Source organism: Humulus lupulus, chromosome 4 (assembly GCF_963169125.1).
Source record: "Humulus lupulus chromosome 4, drHumLupu1.1, whole genome shotgun sequence".
NCBI lineage: Eukaryota > Viridiplantae > Streptophyta > Magnoliopsida > Rosales > Cannabaceae > Humulus > Humulus lupulus.
Genome location: NC_084796.1, coordinates 125,864,330 through 125,885,291, shown reverse-complemented (window position 1 = coordinate 125,885,291; position 20,962 = coordinate 125,864,330).

Below are 20,962 nucleotides of genomic sequence, written 5' to 3'. Positions count from 1 at the left end.
AACTTTATCAGATCTCATGTGTTGAGAACATCTGATAAATAGTTAATGCCTATTATTTGTATAGTGAGCCCACACTCGTTCTTTGTGTGCCTGAGAACATTTTGGAAGATCTTGGTGTGAGATCTCAAGGATTCAGCCATACGAAAAGATAGCAGCAAGGAAGGACCTGAGGTAATTTTTCTATTCTTGTCCTTGATTCAATATATATATGAGTGTGAAGAAGTAGATCTAGAAATCTTATGAGATTAATCTGACAATTTGATTGTTGTTCCGCTGCACATAATCTCTGATTTGATCAATAAAAACCAACACACGGCCGGGATTATCTCAGAGGAACTAGGGTTATAGCCCTATTTTGCCGCTTAGGCCGTTTGATGTAACTTTTGATATGTAATTACTCTTTTAATAGTTGAGTTGTAATATTTTGGGATTCCACGTTATATAAAAATTTTGGAATAAAAGTCAATGGTTCTTTGACAAAAAATTTTAACCCTAACCCTTGTCACTAACCTTAGTTATACAATTTAAGCCAAATGACCTGATTAGCTGGTCTGACAAAATTTTAAGTACACAGTGTAATGGTCCTAGATTAGGAGGGCGTTAAAACTTGGTATCAGAGTTGCCAAGGTTTAAGGGTTCTTGAAGACTGGTTGGGCAAGTACACTCGCCACTAAAGACAAGCTCGACTCAGGGTTCGGTAACTATTATGTGTTTATATGTTGAAATGATTAAACATGATACAAATTCCTTATCTGCATGCCTGTTTAGGACGCATGAGATTATTTAATAGGGTCTGGCCCTTGACTACCGCATGGATGTTGAAGGACATGCTTATTAGCATCTTTACTACTTATTAGTGCTATTATTTGTATATAGACCAAGGGAAAATATTTATTAGTATTGTTATTATTGGCAGGAAATAAAGAACATGCTTATTAGCTATGTTAGATTTGTGGAAAATACTTGGATATGCCTATGTGTATTGTAATTTGCTGATGGATATCAGGAGCTGCTTATTAGTACTATGAATGAGTATGTTTATTGTGTGATGGCATGCTTATTAGAATTGCATATGCATGTTATCTGATGATCTTGGACTGTTAGGCGGCAAATGGTATATTTATGACTAACCTAATGGCCGATTTGATCTTTGTAGGGTGGATAGAGTATTAGAATGAACCCTCGAAGGTTAGAGAGACTGGCTAGCCAAGAATTATAGGTTAGTGAAGGGAATAACTAGGGCCAGGCCCCACCACAAACTCTAGAGTACTAGCAACAAGTGCTTGCAGACATGCAAGCTAGGTTAGAGAGGCAGGGAGAAGAGATACACCTCTTGAGACAACAACAAGTTCCAGCAGGGAACCTACAGACCACGGTACCAATAGTGGTACAACCTAAGGTATCGGCAGTTGTATAGCCCTAGACAGAGGGAGATAGGTGGGAACCCCTATATGAGAGATTCAGGAAGCAACACCCTCCAGTTTTTTAGGGCGGTTCTGATCCATTGAAGGCTAAGTAGTAGATGACCATGATAACCACTATCATGGAATTTATGAGGGTAGGTGGTAGTGAGAGAGTGGCTTGCACCACTTATATGTTTCGCGAGGATGCCTGAATATGGTGGGAGGTGGTATCCTAGACCAAGGTAGTTACCACTATGGAGTCAGAAGAATTCGGAACTTTGTTCAACGAGAAATACTACAACGACACAGTTAATGTTGCAAAGGTTGAGGAGTTCAGCAGGTTACTTCAGGGTAACATGTGAGTGACCAATTATGCCCTGAAATTTGAGAGATTGGCAAAGTTTGTCAGGGATCTGTTGCCCACTGATGGGACCAGAAGAGAGAGATTCCTATAGAGGCTACAACCTGTGATAGCCCGGGATGTTTGCATTACTACTGTGCCAGGGGTGACTACCTATGCACAGGCTGTGGAGAAGGCACTTATGGCTCATAATGCAGCCATAAGGGATTTTTGTAGGCCGGGACCTCCATTTCCAGGTTTTGGTAGGGGCAGAGGCCCCAGTGATAAGAAAAAGAAGACCCCAGACACAGTTTCTGTTCTAGGGGCAGATAAGAGGCCACGGGGAATTCAGATGGGCCGCTAGAGTGGTGGTGAAAGATGGAGGGAATTTCCTGAGTGTCCTAGGTGTCAGAGATGCCATGTTGGGGAATGTCAGGCGAAGGCCATTTTTGTTTGTGGTAGTACAGGGCACCTGAGGAAATAATGCCCGAGAGCCAGAGAGGAGGAGTCGAAGAAGGTGGATAGCCTGACGCCCGCTTGGGTGTTCATCTTGACCTAGACAGAGGCCGAGGCTAGTCCCTCGGTGGTTACAGGTCTGCTTTCTAGTGCTGGAACCTTTTACACTGTTCTTATTGATTCGAGTGCTACGCACTTCTTTGTTGCTAGTAGGATTATAGACGAGTTGTGTAAACCATGTGATTTCTTTTTTGTGGGGTTTTGTATGGTATTGCCCACTGGAGAGTTAGTGGTGTCCAGGAGATAGATTAGGTCACTACCAGTTATAGTGGATGGCAGGGAATTGTCAGTTGATTTGGTGGAGTTAGAGATGACTGATTTCAGCATAATTCTTGGTATGGATTGGCTAGAGAAGTATGGGGCATCGATAGACTGTAAGAAGAATATGGTAACTTTTGAGCCAGAGGGTGAGGACCTCTTTGTTTTTGTTGGCACTGTGCATGGACCCCGTATACCTATGATATCAGTACTTAGAGCTAGAAACCTGATGCTGGGATGATGCATATGGTTCTTAGTTAGTGTGGCGGATACCACTCAGGTTGTGCGAGTGGGACCAGAACAGACTCGGGTAGTCTATGAGTTTCTGGATGTGTTTCCAGAGGACTTGCCAGGGTTACCTCCACACAAGGAGATTGAGTTTGTGATTGAATTATTGCCAGGGACAGAGCCAGTGTCTAGGGCACCTTATAGGATGGCTCCAGCAAAGCTGAAGGAACTAAAGGTTCAATTATAGGAGTTACTGGACTTGGGTTTTATCAGGCCCAGTTTCTCACCATGGGGCGCACCGGTTCTTTTTTTGAAGAAGAAGGACGGTTCTCAAAGGATGTGCATCGATTACAGAGAACTGAATAAGTTGAGTATCAAGAACATATACTCTGGCAAGATTGATGATATATTTGACCAGTTACAGGGTAGAATGGTGTTCTCTTAGATAGATCTTCGATCTGGTTATCACCAGCTGAGGATCAACGAGGAAGATATACCGAAGACAGCTTTTCGCACCAGGTATGGTCATTATGAGTTTTTTTTTATGTCATTTGGATTGACTAACGCCCTAGTAGCATTTATGGATCTGATGAACAGGGTGTTCAAGGACTACTTGGATCAGTTTGTGATCATCTTCATCGATGATATATTGATATACTCTCAGACGGACGGAGACAGAGCACGAGCATCACCTCATATTCGAATTACAGAGGTTGAGAGAGCATAAGCTGTATGCGAAGTTCAAGAAGTGTGAGTTTTGGTTGCCACAGGTGACCTTCTTGGGTCAAACAGTTAGTAAAGATGGTATTAAGGTAGATCCATCGAAAGTTGAAGCAGTCAGAGATTAGCCAAGACCAAAGAATGCTTTAGAGATTAAGAGTTTCTTGGGTTTGGCAGGTTATTACATGAACTTTGTGGAAGGGTTCTCCAAGGTTACATCATCATTGACAGAGTTAACACACAAGACCCAGAAATTTGTTTGGTCAGACAAGTGTGAAGATAGTTTTCAGAAGGTCAAGGAGAGTTTGATCACCGCACCAGTTTTGAGCCTTCCTACAGATCGAGATAAGTTTGTGGTTTATTGTGACGCTTCGAGGCAGGGTCTGGTTTGTGTACTTATGCAGAGAGGAAAGGTGATTGCCTATGCATCACGTCAGTTGAAGGATTATGAGCAGAGATACCCCACACATGATTTAGAGCTGGCAACGGTTGTTTTTGTACTGAAGGTGTGGCAGATCTACCTCTATGGTGAGAAGTGTGAGATATACATTGATCACAAGAGCCTGAAGTACTTTTTCACTTAGAAGGATCTGAAAATGAGGCAGAGACGTTGGTTGGAGTAGGTAACAGATTATGATTATGAGATCCTCTATGACCCTACGAAGGCCAAAGTGGTAGCAGATGCCTTGAGCCGGAAGGGGTCAGGACAGTTATATAGTGCCAGACATATATTGAGGAAGTTGGCTGATGGGATGACTCGAGCGGGGATAGGGTTAATGGTGGGCCGGTTGGCCAATATCACTTTACAATCTACTTTTTTTTGGAGAGAATGAACTAGAGATAGTTAGATGATCACAGTTGGGGCAGGTTAGAGAATACGTCTTAGTTGGAGTAGCTAAGGACTATTCAGTGTCGAGGGGGTTTGCTGATGTATAAGGGTTGGATTTGTGTTTCGATGGACACCGATATCAGACGAGAGATTCTGGATGAATCTCACACAACCTCGTATTCTCTTCATCCAAGCACCATGAAGATGTACCAAGATCTAAGAGTTTTATATTGGTGGTCTGGGATGAAGAGGGACATGACAAAGTAAGTAGTGAGATGCCTGACCTGTCAGCAAGTTAAGCCTGAGCATCAGAGGCCGACACGACTGTTATAGCCTCTGGATAACCCAGAATGGAAGTGGGAGGATATCACAATGGATTGCATGGTAGGCTTGCCCAGGATAGTGGGCCAGCTCGATTCTATTTGGGTCGTTGTGGATCGGTACACGAAATCAGCTCATTTTCTACCAATGAGGACAAATTACACAATTGACTAGGATGCAGATCTCTATGTGAGAGAGATAGTTTGCTTTCATGGGACGCCGAGGTCTATCGTGTCTGATAGGGACCCTATCTTTACTTCCAAATTTTGGGGGAGTTTAGAGAGGGCGATGGGTACACAGCTGAAGTTCAGTGCAGCTTATCATCCTCAGACCGAAGGTCAATCTGAGAGGACTATTAAGATATTGGAGGACATGCTGAGAGCGTGTGTGTTGGACTTGAAAGGGTCCTAGAGTAAATATTTGCCTCTGATAGAATTTTCTAATAAAAACAGTTATCAGTCTACCATCGGAGTGGCACCTTACGAGATGCTATATGGTAGGAAGTACAGATTGCCCAGTCACTGGAATGATATGGGTGAGAGGAAATATCTTGGTCTGGATGTAATCTAGAAGACCACAGAGGCTATCGGGAAGATTAGAGCTCGGATGCTCGCTTCTTAGAGTAGGCAGAAGAGCTATTCTGACCTGAGATGGAGGAACGTAAAGTTCTAGGTGGGAGACTATGTTTTCCTTAGTGTTTAACCTCTGAGAGGGGTGAAGAGATTCGGGAAGAAAGGCAAGCTGATCCCTAGGTTTGTCGGACCGTTTGAGATCCAAGAGAGGATCGGGCAAGTGGCCTACAGGTTGGCTGTAACGCCCTGGATAGCCAGGACCGCTACACTGTGTACTTATAAAGGAGCAGGACTTGCTAATCAAGTCATTTAGTCAAAACGTGTCACTAAACCATAAATGTGATAGGGTTAAAATGGTTTTGGTCTGAAAAGATACATATCATATATTTCAACAGATTTACATATGGGATCCCAAAAAGGAACAGTGTTTAAAGGTTAGTTACAAAATTTCCAAAATACAGACTACCATCAGCCACTCTAAGGCAAAACAGACATTTATAGCTTTTCTGTTCCTGTTATCCTCACAACCGTGGCGGCTGAGTAGCTGGTCATGTACATTCCGCTCATAGAACTCTCCATGTCAGGGTTGATCAAGTTTTCCCTTGCCTTTACCTGCACCACGTAGCTCCCGTGAGCCAAGGCCCAGCAAGAAAACATAATATACATCACAACAATCATAACAAGAGAATAATTCCTTAATCATGATCAAACACTTAATATTCCACATTAATTGCATAGCATGTAATTGGAATCAAAGATGTGACCAATCATTAATAACAGTCAAATCACATAATAACTAGGGCCGACAACTTAGGCCGCACTCTCTGTTTACCCCACTGACTTCGGCCCGCTTAAACCGAGCTCAGTGCATAATAAGCTGTCCTCGGCTACCAGTGGCCGAGCCGCGCCGTGTGCGCAAGTGTAACCTTTGGCACTCTTAGGCCGTTGGTTTACTATTTATATGGCATAATACCATCCTTTTCAAAGCATACATATTAGGGAACCCTTAGTCCCATTTACAAATACACAACCGGGTGCAGTTTTCTTCCCTTTGGGTTCCAAGTGTACTAGCTACGAACGATGCTCCTTGAGCACGATTCGATCCCCGAGCCCTAGCTTAGCACCTAGTCACAACCAAGATAAAGGATACCATCAAAAATCTTAAAAGAGCTTCTAGGAAAAGTTCTAGTCTCCGGAACATTGAAATTCAACAAACATGGTAAAAGAATTAATCCCGAGCACCCTAGGTTAAATTCCCAAGCCTAGAATCTCAAAATCCCAAAATCCCTTGAGGGTCGCGGCATTAGCCACCCATGCCGCGGCATGGCCCCAACCACAAGCCTCCTAATGACCAAAAACAGACAAGGGCCGTGGCCCTACTCAGACCATGTCGCGGCCCGCCCTCCTTCCTAAGCACACATTAGCTTCGAAGGGCCGCAGCTCACCAAGAACTACGTCGCTGCCCGACCCCTTCGAAATCAGAAAAACCTCCATTTTTGACTCTCAAACCTCATGCAAACTCACCCAAAACAACCCCAATTCCACAACTCAATTACCCAAAAACTTCCCACAAGGTTCCAACAACACAACCCAGCTGAAACCTAGACTAGAAACCCATTAAAAACCTATTTCAATCACTGAAACTTTCTAACTCAAGAACACAAAACTGAGCTATGGAAACACCATAACTCAGCCATTAAACCTTAAATTCGAGCTAACCTCAACTGCAGAACCAATCCTCCAAGAGCTTTCTGAGATAACATCCAAGGTTCTAGCCTCAATTTAATCTTCAAATCCAAAACCCAAAAACCACTTAGAACACACTCAAAATCACAAAATTTCAACCACAGAAAATGGGATTCAATGATTACCTCAACCTTGATTAAGTTCCTTTGACAATCCTTGAGCTAATCCTCTAAACCCTAGCTTTAATTCTAAGAATTCCAGCAAGAACCTCTAAGTTTCTGTGTTTTTCTTTGGGAGATAAAGAGAGAAAGAAAGAGAGGGTCAGTTTGCTATATTCTGCAGTTTTCTAAAATCTTCATAAGTTTATACTTAAGCAATTAAGCTAATCCCAAAGCACAGGGTATCGAAAAACGTCCCTGAGGGCAAAATGGTAAAATTCCCCAATTTTCCCACCTAGACTTCCTAACCTCAAATATATCTCCAATTATTTATTTTCATAACCTGGTAATCTAAATAACCACCCGATACCTGAAATACCCCTTGACTTGTCCAAAGTCAAACATTAGGCCCTGTTGTGACTTTCCTGCTATCTAGCTCCCTAGGATCGCGTCAAGTCGCCCACTGCAGATTTACCCACATAATAATGTGGTTCTCACAAACATAACATTTAACCACATCTATAATCATTTAATCATAGAAGTATGCTTATCATGTAATCATGCATTAAATCAATAAATTCACATATAAACCAATTATGCCCTCTTGGCACACTAATCAAGGCCATTAAGCCATATTAGTGATTTTGGGTCGTTGCATTGGCTTTACCCCCTGCACTATCTAGCGTGCATAATGTATTCAATATTTCCATGTTGAGGAAGTATGTGTCAGATGGGACTCATGTCCTGAGTTATGAAGATTTGGAATTGGAGGCAGATTTGTCTTATGAAGAACAACCACTTCAGATTCTTGATAGGAAGGACAAGGTCCTGGTTAACAAGACTATACCTTTGGTTAAGGTATTATGGAGGAACAGTAGGGACGAGGATGCGACCTGGGAGCTGGAGACAGATATATGAGCTCAGTTTCCCGAGCTATTCAGGTAAAATTTTGAGGGCGAAATTTCTGTATGGAGGGGATAGTTGTAACGTCCCAAAATTACCTAATAAAGCTTAGGGCCTTGATTAGGGGACCGGGATGGCGATTTGTGGAAATATGTGTTTAATTTATATATTAATTGCTAATATGTGAATTATGTGATAATATGACTAGATGTGCATATTTAGGGATTTTAAATATGCATGTGGGCCCGCTTCTTATTAGAATGGAAATTTGGTAATTTGGCCCATTGCGGGTATAAATGCGTATTTATATGCATATATGTGAGAGACCACATTATTATGTGGGTTTATTTGGGTTTCTCGGCACGAGGCAATCCTAGGGAGCAAGTTAGCAGAAAAGTCACAACGAGACCCAATACACAGCTCGAGGTGAGTCAAGGGGTATTTTGGGTATTGGATAATTAATCGGGTTGTCGGGTTATCAAAATAAATAATTGGAGATATATTTGGAGTTAGAGAGTCTAGGAGGGAATGTTGGGGAAATTTAATATTTTTCCCTCGGGGATGTTTTTGGTACCCCAAGGCTTGGGATTAACTTGAGTGACTTAAGTTAGAAACAAAAGACAAAAACAGAGAAATTTGCCTAAACCGACCCTTTCTTCTCTCTCTCACTCTTGTTTCCTATAGACACTTCTCCAAGGGAAAAGCTTTGAAGCTAAGTAAAGCTTTGAAGAGATCCAACAGTTAATTCTGTTAAAGGTCATTCCTTTACTAACATGTTTATCCTATGTAAACAAATATTTCCCAATCTCAAGTGCCAAATATATGATTCACTATCATAATTAGTCTTCTGACATTTAATAGATCTAGGATTAGCAACTTTAAACATTTCAGAGTTATAGATTGATCGTTCTTTACGCTTTAGTTTATACAGCCCATCAATGGATTTCGTATAATAAATTTCAATACCAGATCTCAAAATAACAATTAAATTATTACTAAAAGAAATATTAAAATCTTGTTCATGAAACATAGAAACTTAAGTCCCCATTAATAATAATATTACAAATCATAAACTAAATTTCTAAGCATTAGTTTTTTGATGCCCTAGGCTACCTTGAAATACAGCCTTCGCATAATCTATCACTGTCATATTTCCCTGAACTAGATTCATAAATCTGTTCATCTTCGTAGTTGGAACTGTGTTATTGTAATATCTTTCGTTAAACAACTGTCTAAATTCCTCCCAACCCATCATAACAACTATCTGGGATAAAAATTCCCTCCAAGTCCGAGCGTCACCTTGTAAAATACATGTAGCACAGACAACTCTATCATTTCCTGCCACTCTCATAAGGTTGAGGATGGAGCTGATCATACCCATCCACTGCTCAGCTCTGGGTGGATCTAGGCCTCCCTCGAAAGTTGGAGGGGAGTGTCTTTGGAACCTGTCAACAAGTGGTTCCCATATGTTCTCAATCCCACGTTGAGCCAAAATTTGTGACACATCCATCGGAACAAATGGAGTAGTGTTCCCTAGAAGAACGTACTATCTGAACCACCTGATCTCTTCCTCATGTCTCTGCAATCTCACATGCATATTTGAAAATATCTGCTACAAATTGTAAGGGGTAGGCGAGAGGTTCTAGCCCTGATTATTATTTACAACCTCGATATCAATCTTGCCTGGTCCAATTGACTATCTTGGATTCATAATTTCCTAGTATGTATGGAATCAATGACTTAGCCCATCAGGCATGATAATCATACCCAGAAACCACCCCACAATCAAACCAAACAACCACAACAATCACATCCAGTAACAATGTTAAAATACATGTTTATAATCTTCATATATCAATCAGTAGGCGCTGCCCTAAAAGTATGTATCATGCTCTCTATTCTAGCATGTAGATAAGACATACAGTTCATATAAAAATTTAAACAGGTATTCAACCCATTAACCACGAAACCATAAGTCGAGCTTGTCTTAGTAGCAAATGTACGTATTCAATCAATATCCTCGAACCATAACCCTTGGTAGCTCTAATACCAAGTCGTAATGCCATACTATTCCAGGAGCGTTACACTATGTGTTTAAAATAGTTCTTAACTCGATAAGAGAGTAATTTGGACTCAAAAGAGTAATTAAAAAATTTCAATGGTTTAGGGAATTATAGTCATTTATCGATGATATTTTGATTCCGTGATGAACTTGTACTTTAAGAGGCGAGCTACCTCCTTTTCCAGGGCTTTTCCTCTTTCCATTCCAAATAGCCTTCTCTTCTGTTGCTTGGTTAGTATGTCCCTGTCCATATTCAATGTGTGCTTGATTACCTTGGGATTGATACCACCATGTCATAATGTGACCACGCGAAGACGTAGAGGTTTTATTTGAAAAATTCAATCATGTATTCTTTTGTTTTGCACTAAGATTTATTCCAATCTTCACAACCATAGAAGTATCTTCCTGATCGAGGATTACTTCTACAAGTTCCTTGAGAGATTGAATCTCTGACTTGTCCTCGCATATTTCCAGGTCAATTCCTCTAATTCAACGACTTCGATCTCCATTATCTGAGGCTCTTTTTCCTATTGAACGATCAACATTGCTTGCTTCCCAGGTTTCATTGTTCCCTTCATTGAGGTGCTATATCATTCTTTGGTGGCTAGCTGATCTCCCTTGACTATGCATATTCCCTTTAGAGTAGGAAATTTCTTAGCCAGATGGCATTGTAGGCGGTTGGGAAGTCTATGAAGATAAACTCGAGCATCTTTGTCGAGGTTTGAGTCTCATCTCCAATAGTTACCATGAGCTCGATCATTCCTATCACTGCCATCCTTTCTCCTGGGAATTCCTAAAGAGTTGTTGAAGAAGATTTCACCTCTATGACTGAGAGTCCCATCTTTTCCAGAGTGGACCTCACACATTCACAAAGCCACCTTTATCTATTGAAAATTCTCCAGACTCTTCTACTGGCGAGTTGAACAATTATTACAAGTGGATCATTAAGTGGTAAATGGACGTGAATTTCATCCTATTCTGTAAAAAAAGATCTATTGTTTGTCTGTCTTTCGTTGCTTTGGCGTGCGCTGCTCAGGAGTATACATTGCACCGTCATGGGTCTTCAGAACCTGTATGTATCTCTTTTTTGACCCATTGCTTATTCTTGCTAAATGTGGCCTACTTGATATCGTGGAAATATCCCTCCCTTCAACTGAAGGTGGAATGAGTAAGTATCAAAAGGTGGTAGAGTCACAGGTTGGATTAGTTGATTATCTGAAGTTGGCCTCTGATTTTGTGTGGCCTGCTAGTTGGAAGCTACCCGATTCTGAGAATAATGTGTTAATGGTCTGGCTCGGATTAGCGTCTCAATCTCATCCTTCAACTAGGGACAGTCATATGTATTGTGACCGATGTTGTTGTTGAAATGACAAAATTTTGCTGGATCTATTGTAGCCCGTTGATTAATCATGGGCTCAGGCTTCTTCAAAGGGAGGCGAGTAGAATTGGAAAAGTATATATTTTCCCGTGTATTTGTTAAATCAGTATACATGGTGAAAATAAAGACATACTTATCTCCAGCTTTGTTCTTCTTGGATCTTGTTTGGTCGCCCTCATTATTACCTGCCTGGCTGAGTTGGCGCCACGTCATTGGTTACCATTCTAGTGGGTTGATTGAGAATATTACTAGTTCCCACCATTGCAGACTCTGCCTCCTTCAGGTTATTCCACTCTTTAGCATGACGTCTTTCCATATGTCTTCTCCTACGATGATCCCAGCTCGCATGCCTATGAGTTTGGTGTTGTCATCAGCTTCTCCAGATTGAGCTGCGATATTGGCGAATTGGTTTATGTAAGCCTTGAAACACTCAATCGTTCGCTTCTTTATGTTATCTAAGGAGTTAGCCTCCACACGTATGTCCTTGGCAGCTCAGAGCTATTTCTTAAAATCCAGGGACAATTGATTCTAAGTAACCAAATGCCTTTTTAACTTGTTGAACCATATTTTGGTCGTGCCTGTCAAGATTGATGGGAACAGAACACATCGTAGGTCCACACCTACATTATGGGCCTGCATTCAGGTGTTCAAAGTCTCAATGTGGTTAGACGGATCGGTGGTTCCATCATAGGTCGCCATACCCGTTATCTTGAAACCCTACGAATAAGGAGCTACAACAATATGAGGAGAAAATGGTTGGAGCTTCTCATCAAAATCACAATTATTATTGTTCCTATGTCCTTGGCAGCTTAGAGATATTTCTTAAAATCCAGGGACAATTGATTCTAAGAAGTAACCAAATGCCTTTTGAACTTGTCGAACCATATTTTGGTCGCGCCTGTCAAGGTTGATGGGAACAGAACACATCGTAGGTCAACACCTACATTATAAGCCCGCATTCGGGTGTTCAAAGTCTCAATGTGGTTAGACGGATTGGTGGTTCCATCGTAGGTCGCAATACGCGTCATCTTGAAGCCCTACGAATAAGGAGCTGCAACAATATGAGGAGAAAATGGTTGGAGCTTCTCATCAAAATCACAATTATCATTGTTCCTATGTCCTTGGCAGCTTAGAGCTATTTCTTAAAATCCAGGGACAATTGATTCTATGAAGTATCCAAATGCCTTTTGAACTTGTCGAACCATATTTTTGTTGCGCCTGTAAGGGTTGATGGGAACAGAACACATCGTAGGTCAACACCTACATTATGGGCCCGCATTCGGGTGTTCAAAGTCTCAATGTGGTTAGACGGATCGGTGGTTCCATCGTAGGTCGCCATACGCGTCATCTTGAAACCCTACGAATAAGGAGCTGCAACAATATGAGGAGAAAATGGCTGGAGCTTCTCATCAAAATCACAATTATCATTGTTCCTATCTACAAAGAGGAGCCTCATATACTCTTTCATCGATGAAAGTTATTCCTGTGTTCGATCCCTCACTGTTGGGTTAATGGGGAGCTCACTTATTTGGGACGTTTTTATCATCATGCCTCACAGAATGGTTCTCCCTTGGCTGAATGTAACTCATCTCGTGATCATGTCCTTGTTACCTGCAATGTGAGTTTACATGTTCACGCAGATCTTGTCTTCGAGATAGAGTGTTATGAACAGTCTCTGTCCTGTCTTCACTACGGCCCTCCATCCAATGACTTCCTTCAGCGAAACACACCCCCCGTTGGTGATGTTGGTGATTTTGGTTGTTAACATAGACTCAGATCTCGGTGTCACGAGATCGAGTGACATAAGTGACCTCTCTATGCATAGAGTTTCTTTGGTCATTTCCATGGAAATATGTATTGTCTCGAGCTCTTGGAAGTGATGGATATCATATTTGTGATGCCAAATGTCTTATGGGGGAGGCCAGCTGTCGTCGATCTGGGCGTACTGTTTGAGGTCGCCCATTATTCACCCCAATTTTCTTTTTCATTTGGTGGTCTTTTTCCCTGCTCTTGATTGTTCGATGGGACTGGAGCTGGTGCATTATGGGGAATCCCTTCCCTATTAGTTCACCTAAAGTTGCTTCCAACTCAATCAGGTTGACCAAATTGTTTCTTGGGTGCATGAGCAGTTTGCACATTCTCGGGAACTTGCCCAGATGTACAGTGTTGTGAATCGAAGTTCGAACCGAACAACTAACATTTGCATGACTACGTCTGTGCGATCTAGTCCATTGAGAACCACTAACTCTCCTTCTAACATTTCGATTGGTTACAGGAGGTAGTCGAGACATCATTTCATCAATACGCCTATTGGCGTGGGCGAGCTGGCTTCTTATCTCTGCATTTTCCTACTCAACCATCCCTACATAGTGTGCAGAGTAAGGAGTTTCCTGGTTTGGCTGTGATGATGAGCTGCCCATGTTATGATTGTTTCCAACATGAATTTGGGGGTGTTTCCCAACATGCCTAGGCATGTAAGTGCCCTCTCCAATAGGGGTGGCCATTCGGTGATTCCTCTGGTCAGCAGGCCTTTCTGACTCCTCTTCGTGCACCGATATTTTGGTTACCACCATCGTTTCAGGAAAAGTTTCAGAGTGAAAATTTCAAATCTAATTTCCTCTCAATGAAAGCTTCAAAATGTTAACGTGGTTTTTTGTCAACTTATAATTAAGAAAGAGCGTTGCATGGTTTAGTGGTTAAAATACAGCTAGTCCACGAGTCTATATTATTACTGTTTTCTCTCAAGAAATTATTTATGAAAATTTCTACACGGTTTCGTTTTATAGGAATGATATACCATTTCCTTGCATTCCCTCTCTATTTATAGGGGTTTAATGGACTAGTTTGGGGAACTTACAACATTGGGTAACTTCCCAAATATACAAATAATTACATTTAATACCTTAATTTCCTGATGTTATACATTTATCAGGCAAGATTATAATATTCTAAATATGAATGTTCAAATTTTGAGTCTTCATGGATTTAGATTTGAGCCTTTCGTGTGTCTGCTGTGAGATAAAGACATACCATGCGAGCTAGAGGATTTCAAGATAAGTCAATTTTAATACTAAGTTACTCAACCTGTGTCTAGGAAACCTAGAGGCCTGGCTGGACGATCTCCTTGATTTGTTGTCGACCTATGCATAGCTTAACTTAAGCATTCAAGAACTTGTACCATAACCTTCAAACTATAAAAACGTCATTAAATGTTTCAAAGTTATACCACGAACAGGACACGCCAACTTGTATTTTTCAGCTACGACAAGGAGTGTTACTAATTTCTTTGTAATGGCTTGGAGATTTTTTGAATCAATCCTTGGGCAACCATTTAGCTATAAATAGAAAACCACATCATAAATCTTTAGCTCTCCCATTTTTTATCTTAGTATCTCATTGTAATACTTGAGAGTGTTTTTTGTGCGAGTTTAAGAATGGTTTTTTTAGTGTAATAATTGTGTAGTTGTATTACCCAATCATGTAATTATGTTCATTGTTTACTTTGGAAAGAAGAAGGCACAACCATTTACACTAATCATATCTTTCATTGCCTTTAGGAGAAGACTCTTAGAAGCCTTTATTCAGAAGGAAGAAAGCAACAACTTTGAGAGAATTTTGACACCAAAGCATTGAAGGTTGTTCAAGTGTTGAAGGTGAAAAAACAATTATTACAAGATGGTACTGAAGCATGCGACAATAGAGTAGATGGAGTCTACCTTGTGTAAGATAATTATACTTTATACCATTGATCTCTTACTAATCATATTTCATCTCTCAGCGTGATCCCATGAACTAGGGAAATCAAAGCATGTAAAAAATTTATGTCCTTTAAGTTTTCTTTACTATATTGTACGATTTTAGAATTTTGCACTCTGTGAACAATCTCATCAAGCATATTGTATTTTTGACCGAACATATTTTGATTTGATTAATCAATTTTTCTTGTTTCTGCTTCTATAAAAAGTTGTATGCACGTTCTCTCATGTCTGGTGGCGTCGTGTGAAATGCAGATTATTGAGTGTACAATCTTGACACCACTACTCGTGGCTCACAAAAAGTTGTCAAATGATCTTCTGGTGAGCAACATTTGTGGGGACTGACACCTGGTAGCTACTCTAGGTTCAAGGACGAGAATCCTAGGTTAGGGGGATTGGCAATTGAAGAGATCGAGGACCATCAGAATGTTCCTCGTGGTGTGACCTTACTTGGGTACATCCACACCTTGGAGACGAGTCACAGGACGCGGCCTCGCTTGGAGACATACGTGCCTTGAGGACAAACCTCAGGACGTGGCCTCACTTGGAGAAATCCACATCAGGCCAAACCATAGTGTGAAACCTCACTAGTGCTAGAGGAGCTTAATTATTCCTCTAATGAATGCCACTTTTCCTCTAGTGAAAACATGGACAAAATTTTCCCCCAAGTCTTCACTTGTCCTCGGCAAATGGAGACTTAGATTCAGAGGAGTAATTCGAAAGGTGTTTGGGAGGAGACACTTGGGCTATTCATGTCATCACTATTGGAGAAGGTAGTGCCACTGTAGACTCCCTACTGCTAGGCCCATCAATCTATGCCATTAATGAGGAGTCCACTCCATTACCCAAAATGTCTAATCTGTACCATAGGTATCCTTTCACCCTACACCCGAGGTGTCCTCTTTCCATGCTAACGATTACAATCCACGCCTCTTGGATTTTGATCATTGGATTACCCTCGTGTGCCTATGTCCTAGGTATTCAATGGTGTGGATAGAGTTGCTTCCCCCCAAGCTATTCGATTATAAAACTTCGAGAATTGCCTATCATAAATCACTTTTAGCATTCGAAATTAAAAACCTCAGAACCTCCAAACCCTCTCTTCCTATTAACTTCATTGTTTCCCAAATTTCCCCCATTTTTCATGTTCTTGACCTATAGAAAGCTGTCAAGAATCATCATACTTCTGGTCAAATGAAAAATAATTATTCAGATCAAGACTCACTTCATCACATACAAGCGCTTCATCTCGAGTAAGTTTTACTTGTCCATCTCGTGTTTGGCTTTGAGTTTAGTTTTGAATTATGTTGAGGATTTTAAGTTCATGCCTAGGAGTTTGATTTTTTGGTACTTCAGAGGTCATTTTGACCTCTTTTAGACCTTTTTGGGCATATTTTGACGTTCAAAATAGTAGAAATGGCCCCTTACGCTCTGTATGTCACTTTTCGCATTTATGGACATTCAACCAGAATTTGGAAAATCCTTGACTCCGGCGATGCTCATAGTTTCCGGTAGTGCTCTCTAGTGACCATCTTTTGGTCTCAAAGACACTCTAGTCCTTTAGAAATTTTCCATCTCTTCTTCTTGAGCAGTAGTCTTAGGTGTTCTCGTATTTGGCCTATCTTTCTTCGAGTCTTAGGGATGATGTACAAGGCCCTAAGCAATGAGAACCACATAAGGGACTACTAGCACCACTTCTTTTGGGCATGTGACTTCCCCACGCGGACCAACCCGACTCTTTTCCTGGACATCGCCATGGTTGGTTAGTGTTACTTCTCGACCTATTCAGTTTGTTAGTCCTCTGCTTGTAGTTGCTCCTTAGTCTTAGCCGTTTCTTTTCAGGTCCCTTCCATCGCACACCTTTTGTTGATACCTACAATGAGAGTTTCAAGAAAATTAATGCCCTCTCTGAGGAAGAAATGAATCTTAGATTCCTCATCACCGAGGCCTATCTTTGGCAGTATGGCCTAATTAAGGAGGGGTAAATGATAGGCCCCGTGATCCTCACCAGCTTTTGTGACTCGAGGTGAGGTTCCGGACGGAGTATATGTCCTCGAAGGCTCAATACAAGTATGAAGAACGTCTTCAAGAGGAGCACACAAAGAACGTACTTGCAATCCAAGCTTCCAAGGAAACGAGAGAGAGCGAGGAGCTTGAAGCCATGCTCAAGGTTGGGATCAAATCATCCTCTATGCCTCAAGGTAAATCCTTAATAGTTTTCTACTATGCCCATCATGTAGGGGGGGGGGGGGGGACTAGTCAAGACCAATCCTTATTCTCGCCATCACTCCTCAAGGGTGGGCAAATGTCAAAGTGTCCCTGGACTGATGGGGAGTAACAGGACTATGAAGACCTTATCGACGTTTTTCTCCACCATCCAAAGAGGAGGATACACCCCCAAGGGTTCGTGCCTCTGGACGAGGTGACATCCATGCACGCGATATGGTTTTGTCAAATATGACAACAATGCGACGCATGAGATGGGCTGACTCATCTGTGAGTTTTCCCATTCTGTTCTTCACTCGAAGGAGCCTTATGGTGGTGGGGCTCCCGAGGAGACTTCTTTTTTATGTCTTGCATGCATATTGTTTGTCTTTATGAATTCATTCCTTTCTTTTCCCTCCGAAGACTAACCCTATCTATTTTTTTGTGTAGAAAGCATAGGCCTGTCAAACTTGGTCAGGTAGAAGCACTATAGGTAACAGGGTCCCCTCAAATACACACTCTAGAGTCATTCGCCGTGACGCCCTTGCCCCTGGCGGTTATACCTTTGGCCTCCACCTCTTGTGGCTCCTGTAGTTCTGGAAGCTGCTCCATTGGCTTCTCATCTGCGACCAATGGTTACCGATGAGTTCATTGACCTCGAGATCTCCCCTCCTTGAGAAAAGGGGCCTTATCGGAAGGGAAAGGAAATCTGTTTTAGGGTGTCTGACTATCCACCTTTCAAGACACCTTGCCTGGTGGTCTTTCCCAAGAACTTCAAGAGAGAGCACTTAGGAAGGCACCAACAGGTGGTTGAGTACTTCAACGCCTGTCTTGACGAGGGTAACGAGGATTACAATGTCCTCGCGATGTCCCTGCTAGAAGACATACCACATTACAAAGTCCATTGGCCTGTAGGTTGGGATTAACGGTTAGTGAGATGTTAAGTGGGAATGCTTAACACAATCGTATGTCCACGAGTCCCAAAAACTCGGGGCTTAGCAATCCATTATACTTAGAGCTTGATGATCTTCCTTTTAGTGTTTAGATGCTTTGGGCGTTTAGTGTTGTCTCCCAGGTGCACAATCCTCGGGATTAACTTTAACACCTTGTCAAATGGAACACTTGACGATCCTACGACAACAAATTGGGCATTAGGAAGTCTATATCACTATAGGATTGTAGGTTTCCTATCTCATAATTGACGCTTTGTGCATTTAGTGTTGCTTCCAAGTCTCGTTTTCCTCGGGAGTAACTTTGATTCCATCTGGTATCCTTAAGTGCCAATCACTCAAGCTCTTGGAGGCAAAATGTACTGAGATAATCACGCCCTGGGGCGTACTATCCCGAAGAAGCTATTTTGGGAATTTCACCATGCCCCTTGAGCATAGTTACTCAGACCTGTTCAACGTGGAAGTCGTGAACTCGTTGTTTGTGTGTTCTAAGTCCCCAGAGCATGCAACTGAGTTCCACGTCCTTAGTCTAAGCCTCGCGACATTAGATATATGTTGACCTCTCGAGTCGGCCCTCGCGTTACATGGATTTCTCATCGCCGGGGTTATTGTTTTGGGGTTGTGCGTGAGTACAAATGACTCATGACTCCATTCAGATCTCGAGGATCTGGACCTGTTTTTCGTTCCTCAGGCGTGCACTGTCCTTGGAATAATGCATTAGTTCTATTGTTGTGTTACATGGATTTTTCCGAAATTGGGATTTTTACCATGTCTTTGCTTAGTGGTCCCATGACACTTAGGTTGCTTTTCTTGTCAACTAGCTTAGCTTCCCAGGTCATTGACTCCCAATGCTATGATTCACATTACGGTGTTCAAGTTTTTGCAACGTGAAGCTTTGGGCTCGAGTGTGGATGACTCGGGTTTCCGTTCGCATTTCGAGATTTAGGAACTTGGTCATAGCTCCTCGGGCTCGATGTCCTCAGGAGGTAACCCAAGTTCGCTCTCGCGCAACTATGATTTTTAGGTCATGGACTTCCCTAGACATTGATTAGTTCCCTAAATTTTATGGGTACTCACACTAGGCCTACTCTGCTTACCACAAGCTTAGTTTCCTAGGTCATCCTCCGCGAGACACTACACTCTGCGAGGCTGCCCTAACCCCATGCCCTCCAAGTGATCAGAGACTAGTCTGCATTCACTTGTTTAGGCCCGCGAGTAGGTGCTCTACAAGTAGTATAAATAGAATAAAAAGGAAGGTAAAAAAAAATAAGCAGATTAATTTAAATTTTCTACCATGTTTTGTCTACACAATTTCCATTACATGTGCTCGGATGCTACACAATTTCACAAAAATATATTGCTCATATCACTTGTAATACCGGCGGAGATGCTTAGCATTCCAGGTGTGGGGTTTTAGTTCCCCACTCAGTCAGACAAGCTTGTACATCCTTGGACATAAAATGCTCTCGACTTGGTACGGGCCTTCCCAGATAGGGCCCAACACTCCAGCACTAGGATCTCTAGTGGCTAAGAGGACTCTTTGCAACACTAAATCTACAACCCCAAATTTTATATCCTTTACTTTAGAGTTAATGTATATGGCCACTTTCTACTGGTAGGACCCTACTCAAAGTTGAAAAGCTTCACGGAGCTCCTCCACGAGTTCTAGAGACTCGAAGTAATGCGTGGTTTATGGTCGGATCACTTGTAACCCATCAGTGCGTGGAGATTGCTGTCTTAACTAGGATCATGGCCTCGTAGGTGTAAGCCATGGAAAACAGTGAGTGATCGATGGAGGTCCTGGTAGTGGTGCGGTTACTCCACAATGCCCTAGGAAGCTCCTCAGGCCATGCGCCTTTCACTTGTTCCAGCCTTTTCATCGAGTTGGCTTTAAGCATCTTGTTGACTACTTCCACCTGCCCATTATCCTGCTAGTGAGCTATGAAGGAGAAGTTCTTCCCAACTCCATGCCTTCGATAGAAATTTGTGAACAACTCACTATCGAACTATAGACCATTGTCACGACTATCTTCTTCGGGAGCCCGTAGTGATAAACGATATTCTTAATGAGGAAGTCCACCGCCTTCTTGGAGGTGATGGTAGAAAGAGGTTAGGCCTCGAGCCCCTTTTTTAAGTAGTCGACCACCACAATTGCATATTTCACTCCTCCATTTCCTATTGGCAGGGACCCAATAAGGTCAATGCCCAAGACTACGAAGGGCCATAGACTTGTCATCTGAGTGAGCTCATTTGGAGGAGCTCAGTGCTGGATCGCTTGTACCTCCTCAGGGGCTGAGATGCTCAGAGTGGCCAAGTAGTCAATAGGGGCTACATTGATTAACTCAGCGTCCTTGGTGATAGCAAGATTAGCAAGGGCGTCAGCATTAGAATTATGTTCCCGTGGCACTAGTTGTATGATAAATTTCTTGAATCTATGTAGCATTTCTTGGGCTTTCATTAGATAAGCAACCATCTTTGTCCTCCGGGTCTTGTAGTCTTCGAGTACCTGATTGACCACTAACTGTAAGTCGCTGAAAATCTCGAGGCCCTCAGCCATGAGCTCTAGGGCTACTCAGAGCCCAGCAATAAGTACTTTGTATAAAGCTTCGTTGTTGGAAGCATCAAATCCAAACTTCATTGTACTGTGGACACTATGCCCATCGGGGGATACCAAGATC